An 11225-nucleotide genomic window follows, 5' to 3' on the forward strand; every position below is an offset into this window, starting at 1 on the left:
TTGGTTAAAAGAGTACAAGTACCTTTAAAATAAAATTTTGAAAAGACTACATGTACTTTTTATAAAAAGTTTATTATCCAATGGACAAAAATTACCCTTGTGGTTATTAACCAATGGATAATGGAGGGGTGGAAGAATCCCCAATAAATAAAGCATACAAGTACTAGCACATGTTTTATAAACCATTAAAATACTATATTTTGTACTTTACCAAAATATTTAAATGGGGGGCCTATTGTCCAATGGACAAAGATTACCCTAACCATCATGGACCAATGGGCAAAGGCAAAAGGTTCATCTAGTAACTAGGTAAGTCGGTTGCTTGGTTCCTCCAAGTAGTCGGTTGGAAATTAACCAAATTGGCCAAGTAGGGTTTCTAGTTGAGACCAAAATCTAACTACAACGAATTTTACAAGAAAACATATAGTCACTCAAAAGAAAATAAGTAAATTAAATAAAATTCAAATTTTTAACGAAATTTTTATAGACCAAAATTCAGGGTCGTTACAATCTATCCCCCTTAAAACAATTTCGTCCCCGAAATTGGCACGCAGCTACAGGTTAGACTAGGTTGCTAAACCGATCTCGGAATCATCGACTATCCCCCTTAAAAATTTGAAGTAGGTCACCATCAATCGAATTAAGCCTCATCACTTGCTTAACGAGATGGGGTTGAAGTTGCTCCTGCCGTCGAACAGCTTGCCTCGTCGTACGTCTTCGGTAAGGTCTCCACCGTAAATACCAACGCCATATGCAAAACTTCTTCCAAATCGTCATGCGGACTAGCATCCCACAAGCATTCCTAATACATCCTTGTTGAACCCTCACGCTTCTCGATTTTAAACCTATTTCCAAAAGTAGGAAGCAATGGGTCCATCCTTTATAATCGTAAGGCATAAGCTCTCCATTGGACATTAGTAAGCAAGCCCTACGATACTCTTCAGTATTTGCAAAGGCATTGAAAGAACCTTTTCAGTCTCGGGAAAATAAAACCTTGGCAGCGTCGACTTCTAGCGGCTGCTTCCAATCCAGTACTGCTTTGACCTCGATTCCATCCTTGGATACCACGTGCCCCAAGAATCTTAACCACTTCTAGCCAGAACTTGTCTTGGCATAAAGTTAGCTATCTCAGAGTACTCGTAGTACCATCCGAAAGTGTCCTTCGTGCTTCTCCTGATAAGTCATCAAGCCTTGGCAATGGATACCGGTTCTTGATGGTGACTTGATTTAGCTCCCTATATAGTCGAAGCGTGCCTTCTTTCTTCTTCTCGAACGATGCCGGTGCTTCCCATGGTGATGTGCTTGGCTTGATAGGCCCTCAGTCCAATAGCTCTTGCAATTGGGTCTTGATCTCCCTTAGTTCCGCAGGGGTCATTTGATACAACGCCATAGAAATTGGTGCCGTTCCTGGCTGAAGTTCTATAGAGAGACCTATTTCCTTAAGGCCACAAGCCAGGAAGTTCTTTAGGGAAAATATCGGCGTAATCGCACCCGATGTGTGGTAATCCCACTTCCATTCTATTGGCTTCCTCCAATTGAAGACTAGCGAGCCACCCAAATAGTTGGTTCTTCCATCTGATACCAAGTTGTGGATTCTGCTACCTCGATCTTTTCGTCGCCGAACTTGCTATCCGTCTATCCCCCTTAAAAGGAATCGAGTCCCTTCTAGGGTATAAGCTGTCACCACTTTTCATGGCAGTCTATGGCTGCTCGATGCGCTGATCGCCAATCCATCCCCAGGATTACGTCGAAATCCGCCATGTCGATCACTAGAGGGTTGCAAGCTAGGCGCAGGTCGGCTACTCCTAATTCGCATTCTCAACTCACTAGGCTAACAACTATACTCCCTTCAACTGGTTCATGGCCAAAGCCACACGATCTCCATCTTGGGTCACTCCGAAGGTGCTGAGGATCATCTTGACCTCATTCAGCCACGTCTTGGCTACGATGGGGTTAGTGTCTCCGTGAAAGGTCGGAGGTCGATGTTTGCAGAACTCGTTCATCGCTCGGGCTCGGGTCATAGGTTCGTCGTCGTGGTTTTGGTGGTTGGCGTTCAAGGCAGCAACAAACGCTTGCATGATTCGGGTTAGGTTGGGGTTCGCGTTAGAGGGTTCTCCGTTATCGTATCCTAATCCGCGGCGCGTATTACCAATCTACGAATGAAAATCGAAGGGGGGTTTTTGTTTACTAAAACAAAAAAAATTTTTTTTTTTTTCTTTTTGCAAATGGTCTATCTTTCAAAAGCAAAAAGTAGATTAACAAATAGTATGCAACGGTACTCTTTAAAAATAAAGCCGATTTTTCATAGATAAGAACATCGTTCAATCATAAGCAAAATTCTCCATAGATGACCAGGAAGATACAATTATAGGCATAGAATTACAAACATAACATAGAGTTCTACTATAAAACAAATAGATTAGAACATGATTTCCTACTACAAGCTGAGACAGTCCTACATAGTCCTACAGCTAGGCAAGTTTTATTCCATACTGCTAGTGCAATATTCTAGGGTAGTTCGATTCCGAAGACTTCCTTCAGCCACATCTTGTAGCTCCTTTTAGCTGCAGTCTCTTCCCTAAGAAGACGCTCACGTTCTTGGGCGAGCAGTTCTTCCATAGTCGGGATGTTTGGCTCCTCCATTGGTTCCGGGTAGTACTGAGAGAGGTTTAGTATTGCAGCTTCAAGCTCTGGGTCAAACATGAGATAATCGTTGGTTTGCTCAAAGTTTTGTACAAGCGGTGCGGGGACAAAGGTAGGCGGAAGGTTCTCGGGAATTGCAACTGGTGGAGACATCTCCCAAGTGATTGGGACCTCATAGAGCTCCATGTCATCCTCTGGTGGGGGTGTCGGTTGAAAATACTCAGGTGCTAGTAGTGAGCGATAATTGGCTAAAACACGCGGGGCGAAAGGTGGGCGTCCTCCTTGCGGTATGTTCGACATCTATATCAATAAGGAAGGTTATATTTCTAGACTTAACGGGGTAAGGGGAAATTTTTCACGTCACAAGGGATAAAATGCAAGTCCACACATAAACAAGGATCACATACAAAAGAAAACATAAGTCTCTTATTACCAAATAAAATGAGTACAACGAAGATGGCTTACTAGCCTAATCTCTAGTTACAACAAGAGGTCCAACTACTACTAAATCCTTATCATCTTACATCCTGAAGGATTACAACGATTACTAGTTTTATTCTATGCACGCCTAAGCAATCTCCTTGGCCTCATAGATCCTTTGGGGTCTCGTCCTCCTCGAGATTCTCTTCACCTTCACCTAACAGGTTTTCCTCCTCGGTCACCTCATTGGCGTCCTTATCACCATCGACTTCTTCCTCTTCAACCTCAAAGTTCTCCATCGGGGGTAAGACACCGAAATACTCATGGTAAGCAAACATGATCGGAAACATTGCAGAAAACCAAGGGTCCTTTTCAACGGGAATAGTGGTATTCTGCTGCACTCTTTGGAAATCTCTCTTTTCCTTAAGTACTGCGGCAATAAAGGCAGGATCTTCCAACACTTGTGCTGTCAGGATTTCTATGGTATTTCTGGGTTGATAGGCTTCGGCTAAAAGATCAACCAGACGTTTCATCTACAAGAAAAAGTGTAGACCTCAATTAGGAAAATTTTAGGACAGGGTTTTGCTAATACTAAGAAAACTTTCGAGTCTCTAAGTTCCACAATCAACTCTTGTCTTAGGTCATCATCCAATTGTTCGGGAATTCCCAGCTCAGCGGTACTGCCAATTTCCGCGCCTTGCTTCAATCCGAAGATTGTTTTGACAGAATTCCACCCAATTTGGGACAGTAAACTTAAACTCAATTTACGTTTGTGCAACGGTCAAACTATCTCGTGGTTCTACCCATTCTACCCATGGCCGAGGTTTTGAACCTAAAGCTCTGATACCAAGTTGTAAAGCCCCGAATTTTGGGTACGTTAAGAAGACAATTTATTGATAAAAATCTATAACGCCCTGAATTTTGGGTACGTTAAAAGGACATTTTATTGATAACATCAAATGGAGTCTGGCTCTTATTACAACAAATACTCTTACAAGAGTTCAATATTTACACAATGAAGGGGGTCCTAGGATTCCTAACTACAGCTCCTCCTTCTTCTCCTTCCTAGCCAGCTCCTCGGCTCCAAAAGCTTCCACGGTGAACTGCTTATCCTGATTATCTACAAAATCTGACACATTATACCAGCGTCACCACCGATATAATATGTCAGGGTCACCAAAAAGGCAACACCGTGAGCTACAAAGCTCAGCAGAGTAATCCCATACCCGCTAACCCATACTTACAAACAACAGGAAATAACACATCGATTTCCACATGATACATATATACGCAGCTTAACAATGACACATCCACATTCGTTAATCAACTATCGTTGGTGTCCAAGATTTCAAAGTTTCTCCTACGCGACTCATCGTAGACCGTGTCAACATTTTCACTTACAAAACAATCTTTCAAAAACCATTTGTTTAACACAAAACATTTGCATTGGCTCCGTACCGCGGATAACCAAGCTACACACCCAACCTTTTAAAATCATTTGCACTGGCTCCGTACCGCGGATAACCAAGCTACACACCCAACCTTTTAAAATCATTTGCATTGGCTCCGTACCGCAGATAACCAAGCTACACACCCAACCTTGGTTCCGCCGCGCCGGGTTCCCAAGTATCCTCACAATGGTTCCGCCGCGCCGGGTTCCCATTGGCACACAAAAATATTTGCATTGGCTCTGTACCGCGGATAACCAAGCACACACACCCAACCTTGGTTCCGCCGCGCCGGGTTCCCAAGTATCCTCACAATGGTTCCGCCGCGCCGGGTTCCCATTGGCACACAAAAAATATTTGCATTGGCTCCGTACCGCGGATAACCAAGCACACACACCCAACCTTGGTTCCGCCGCGCCGGGTTCCCAAGTATCCTCACAATGGTTCCGCTGTGCCGGGTTCCCATTGGCACACAAAAATATTTGCATTGGCTCCGTACCGCGGATAACCAAGCATACACACCCAACCTCGGTTCCGCCGCGCCGGGTTCCCGAGTATCCTCACAATGGTTCCGCCGCGCCGGGTTCCCATTGGCACACAGAAAATATTTGCATTGGCTCCGTACCGCGGATAACCAAGCATACACACCCAACCTTGGTTCCGCCGCGCCGGGTTCCCAAGTATCCTCACAATGGTTCCGCCGCGCCGGGTTCCCATTGGCACACAAAAAATATTTGCATTGGCTCCGTACCGCGGATAACCAAGCTATACCTCACCATGGTTCCGCCGCTCCGGATTCCCATGGGAACGCACACATTTTAAAACCCTCGGTTCCGCCGCTCCGGGTTCCCGAGTATTCCCACAATGATTCCGCCGCTCCGGGTTCTCATTGGGTTTTTCAACACACACCACACAATGGGCTACCACGTCCGGCTACATTGCGGTTTTCAAAACATTTCAAAAACCTTTTTCAAATGTTTCTTTTACACACGCACACAACTCACATAATGCCACCCAAAACCGGTCATTATGTTGTTTCAAAAATATTTCCTTCCTCGGAAAACATTTCTTTTATTAATCACACCCTAGGTGTCATGTTTCTACTTTCTCGGTTCTCGTGTCTCGTTTACATGTAAAGACTCCGCGGTAGGACAAACGTAAGCAAGAATCATCCTAACAAGATCATCCAATTCTATATTACTTTAACACGCTCAATCACTACTTATAGCATAACGCCACATATACGGACGCCTTTGGAGTGTATCACTTATGCTTTATTCAAAGCACAACGCCACATGTACGGACGTCTTTGGAGTGAAATCATTTATGCTTTATCACATACCACAAGCAATACAAGCAATTCATATATGCATACTCATAATCATCTTTAAAGATTAAAATACGAATACTTCTAATCAAGATAAGTTCGTAAGTAAAGATAACCTACTTTGTATCATACGGTTCTATACATAGAGTTAGGGTCAAGGGGTTCTACATTATACTTTCCAACATACAGCTCTACGTTATACGTTGAGTTAGTGGACGAGGGACTCTACCTTACTTCTTGGCGGTAGTCGGCTACGGAAAGTACGTCGGTGGTCGGACGGAGTAACTTCCTACGGTGGTCTCCGGTAGCTTCGAAAGAGAAAGGTTTCTCTCGAAACTTCTACTTGACTAACACTACTACTACTTTTGGATCGAAGGGTGGTCGAGTGGCGGTTTAGTGGCGGCTTCGGTTGAGTTTCTTGAAGAACACAAGAACACTCAAGAACAAAGGAAGAACTAACAAGAACAAAGAAAGAAACAAAGAATTCTAGAGAGAAGGAAGAGCAAAGCTTGAAGGTGTGAGTTGAATGAGAAACATGGGGTGCTATTTATAGGCAAAACCTTGGCTCTCCCCCTCTCTCTATGGCCGGCCCTCTCTCTCTCTCTATATCTCCCATGGATTTTGCTCCATCAAGTCATCAAATCAACCTTTCAACCAAGTCATAGCTTGTCCAATCTAAATCTTAAGTGTAAGGCTATGTAATCAACTAAGATCTTAGGCTTTTTAGGTAGTCATAACCTAGGTTTAGCTTGTAGTCAAGGTCTAAGGCTAATAAAAGCTAGGATTATGTCATAAAGGTCCATCATAGGTTGTCATTAGGCATAAAAAGACTAAGGCCTAATATGGTAGCTTGCAAGGCTAGTTTAGTCCTTGGATTGAACTATGGGAGATTTTGTTGGAAGGATAGGAGACAAGGGGTACAAGATTTGTCTTTGAACAAATCCTAGAAGTACAAATGGGAGTTATGTTTGGTTCGGAAGAATATTACCCAAGGATTTGAAAGGATATGGAAGATCAAGGTAGTACAATCCCATCTCCTTCTTTCTCCCTCTCTCTCTCTCTCTCTCTCTCTCTCTCTCTCGGGTCTCTCTCTCTCTCTCTCTCGGGTTTCTCTCTCTCTCTCTCTCTCTAGTACACATACACACACATACATATATATATATATATATATATATATATATATATATATATTAGAAAGAATAAGAAAGTACAAGATTCACAAAATCTAAAATCCCAATAAAGAAATACAATTAGGCACATGCCCCTTTAAATAAATAAACTAGGGTACTTTGTAATCTAGGAAGATCAACTCCCCAATAAATTAATCCAATTGGGTACAAAATCCCAATATAAAATAATATAGGAGTACTTAGGAAAAAGATTTGGGCTTTTACCCAATGGATAATAAATCCCCTAACTTTTATTGTCCAATGGACAATAGCTACAAGGAAAACTTTTATATTAAAATAATCGAGGAGTACTTTTTAAAGTATGTGACAAAAGCCCTATATTAAATATGGGTGTGGTACCAAGTACCCCAATTAAATAAAAATGCTAGGATTCTCCCCATTAAAATAATAATAAAGTACAAGTCAAATCAACTTTATTGGAAAGTTTCCTTGTCACATCGGTACTTTATTTGGTCAAAAGTCTCTATTATCCAATGGTCACTAACTTTCCTAACGGTTATTACCCAATGGATAATAGTTTCCCTTGCGGTTAATAACCATTGGTTAAAAGAGTACAAGTACCTTTAAAATAAAATTTTGAAAAGACTACATGTACTTTTTATAAAAAGTTTATTATCCAATGGACAAAAATTACCCTTGTGGTTATTAACCAATGGATAATGGAGGGGTGGAAGAATCCCCAATAAATAAAGCATACAAGTACTAGCACATGTTTTATAAACCATTAAAATACTATATTTTGTACTTTACCAAAATATTTAAATGGGGGGCCTATTGTCCAATGGACAAAGATTACCCTAACCATCATGGACCAATGGGCAAAGGCAAAAGGTTCATCTAGTAACTAGGTAAGTCGGTTGCTTGGTTCCTCCAAGTAGTCGGTTGGAAATTAACCAAATTGGCCAAGTAGGGTTTCTAGTTGAGACCAAAATCTAACTACAACAAATTTTACAAGAAAACATATAGTCACTCAAAAGAAAATAAGTAAATTAAATAAAATTCAAATTTTTAACGAAATTTTTATAGACCAAAATTCAGGGTCGTTACAATGAGAAACTTTGACCATGACTTGGCTGGAGAAAAGTTCTTTCCTGGTGCAATTATTCGGTGCACTCACAAAGAAGGAGTTTGATTAGGGAAAGAAGTCTAAAAGGAAAGAATTACCTTCTGAAGGCAAAATCTCGGCAGCAGCACATTATTTTGGAAAGTGCACGTAAGTTTTGGGCCAACTATAAAGGAGACTTTAGTTTATTTTTTTAGGTTACTTTTACACTTTCCAGAGACGACAAAAAGAGGCGAGAGGAGTTCAAGGAAATCCTTCATATCTTCCATGTCTTCTTCGATCTCAATCGCATCTTTCTTCTCCATGGCCGGCTAAACCCCTTGTCTAGGGTGAAGATGAAACTTCGCATCAAGTAACTCTATTTTATGTATGGGTTTTAGGTTTATTATTCGGATCGATTGTATAACTAAGAACCCTTTCCGTTTCAATTGAATGGAATGATTTTGATGGTTTTAATTTATTGAGTATTTGTATGCATGCTTTCAAATACGAGTTATATAATGGTTTTCATCGATTGTGGTTGGAGTTCTGAGATAGATTATACTCGTAAGACGGGCCGTGCCGTTAGGCGGCTAGATCGTACTTCTGAGACGGTCCGTGCTATGGGATAATCTATACCTTTTAACAACTCAATTATTTTCTAGATGATTATTGCTAAGGTTTGCAAGCCCTAATAATAATCCCTTCTGATTCGAATAATTAATCTCGCCTATGCATGTTGGAGTTACGCGGTCGAGGTGGATTCGAACCCTAGATTTTCTCTCCAATCGTTACAAACTTTCCATTTAATTATTTCTCTTAGTTTAATAATTCTCCAAATTCAAACAACCAAACTTCTTTTGCCCGAATTAATCTAAAAATTAATCGAATTTGTCGTAACTTAGCCATACTGTCTCCGTTGGAACGATACACGGTCTTAACCACTATTCTACGGAGTAGTAGTTAATTCCAAGGTTTTATAAATATATTTTTGACACGGAACGACGCGGTCAAATTTTGGCGTCGTTGCCGGGGACAGTTTGCACGGTTGCGTTAATTTAATTAGTTTTTAGTTTAGTTCATTGTTATTTATTTTTATTTTGTTTGTTAGTTTTGGTACTTTTAGCTACAGGTTACGAGGCGGCAAAACGAGCAAAGATCACTGTGGAGAAGCGGTGTCGTGATATAAAAGCGATTTCGTTGACCCACTGTGAGTTTGTTCTTCTTTTTGGCAAATTAGTGTCTATGTCTGGAGTACCCCGTTTTTACACCTGAGGGGTATTGAACTTGCATGCTTGGTCGTCGGTCTTTGGAATTCGAACTCGTACCTCTTAATTTGGATTTAGATAAGAGACGTAGGGTTAACAAAAAGACCTACTTAGTCACAATGGCAGATGATGCTGATGGAGCACTTGTGGTACCTAACCCCCTCCCTCTCAACTCACACTTCGCCCCTACAGCTTACACTACACCATCATGTGTACGATTACCCGCAATCGCGGCTAATCAGTATGAGATTAAGCCCGGTACACTCCAAATGCCCCCTAAGTTTCAAGGGCAAGCTCAAGAGGATCCATATCAACACATCACTGAATTTGAAGCCCTCAGTTCCACGCTTTTAATTCATAATTTTCCGATGGATGCATTGAGATTGATTTTGTTTCAATTCACTTTGATAGGGAACGCCAAACATTGGCTTAGTACTTTGCCAACTAATTCTATAACATTTTGGGCGCAAATGAGTGCGGCATTCCTTAAGAAATTCTTCCCCATAGGAAAAACACTCAGACTTCGGCAAGAGATTACCACTTTCCAACAAGCTGAGAATGAACAGTTCTATGAGGCTTGGGAGAGATATGGGGATCTCATTCGTAAGTGTCCGCACCATGACATACCTAAGTGGCAATTAGTACAAAGTTTTTATTCTGGGCTGCTTCTGCCACATCGTGTGATGGTTGATGCCTCATGTGGAGGCTCTGTGATGGTTAAAAGTGAAGAGGAAGCCTAGCAATTGTTCGAAACTATGAGCGAAGGGTCTCTACAAAATGTTTCTTTTGAGAGGAGAGGTAAGTCAGTCACTACTGGCTCTGATAAGCCACGAGTTATGTATGAGATCAAACCATCTCATGACCTCAATTCCAAAGTCGAAATACTGACTGAAAAGGTTGAAAAGCTTCTTTGTATGGGACCGGCCACCTCACAGCCTCCACTTTCTCAGGAGGCATGTTCTTTATGTGCTAGTCCGGCCCATTTCATCACTGACTGTCCTGCGGCCCCACAATTCTCTATTTTTGTGGAGGAGCAGGTTAATGCTGCACAAGGGTACGCTAATGCACGAGGTTTCTCCCAACCAAGTAATGATCCGTATTCTAGTACTTACAATGCGGGTTGGGCCAAACATCCTAATTTCTCGTGGAGATCGCAAGAGCAGGGCAGTTCTTCTGCTCAGCAGCTTAGGCCTTTTAATACTCCGTTCAATCTAGCTGCCTATCGCTCACAAAACCGCCAAGTACCCACCCAATCCTCGCGGGATCCATCCTTCGAGGACAAGGTGCTACAAGCACTAGACCATTTAACTGATACCCAACAGCAAGTGCGTTCTAATACCCAGTCCATCTCGCGGCTCGAGACCCAAGTGGGTCAAATAGCTAATGCACTTAATCGTAGGGAAGAAGGTAGGTTGCCCAGTCAGCCTGTCCAACCCCCTGGAGGACAGTTTGTAGTTCATGACCCGCCTCTTGCTGATGCTAAGGTAATCATGACTTTGCGCAATAAGAGAGAAGTCGAAACCCGACCAGAGAAAGCGAAATCGAAGTAGCATTTGGCTCCCTCCGACCCCAATGACTTTGGGGAGGAGAGTTCACAGAGTAAGGAGGGAACCCCTCCAGTCACACCTGCATCACCCACTTCTGTGTCAGCGGGCTCTAAGGTACCACCCTATGTGCCTAAAGCCTCGTTCCCATCATGCTTGAATGCACCATCTCCCTTTCCTAAGAGGGGAGTACCTATGGAGGATACCCTTGAGGTATTCAAGCAAGTTAAAATTAACATCCCACTCCTAGATGCCATTAAACAAGTCCCAACTTATGCGAAATTTCTAAAGGACCTCTGCACTCAAAAGAGGAAAAACCGAACCAATGTGTCTAAAAAGGTCC

General features: G+C 42.1%; 1 non-coding gene across 1 annotated transcript; it reads right to left on the reverse strand.

The window, feature by feature from the left end:
* Positions 1–9856: 9856 nt before the first annotated feature.
* Positions 9857–9963, reverse strand: LOC131309011 (small nucleolar RNA R71). Its single transcript, XR_009194684.1, has one exon. It is a non-coding gene; the product is annotated as a small nucleolar RNA R71 (small nucleolar RNA).
* Positions 9964–11225: the final 1262 nt, after the last annotated feature.

This window comes from Rhododendron vialii, chromosome 11a (assembly GCF_030253575.1).
Source record: "Rhododendron vialii isolate Sample 1 chromosome 11a, ASM3025357v1".
NCBI classification, from domain to species: domain Eukaryota; kingdom Viridiplantae; phylum Streptophyta; class Magnoliopsida; order Ericales; family Ericaceae; genus Rhododendron; species Rhododendron vialii.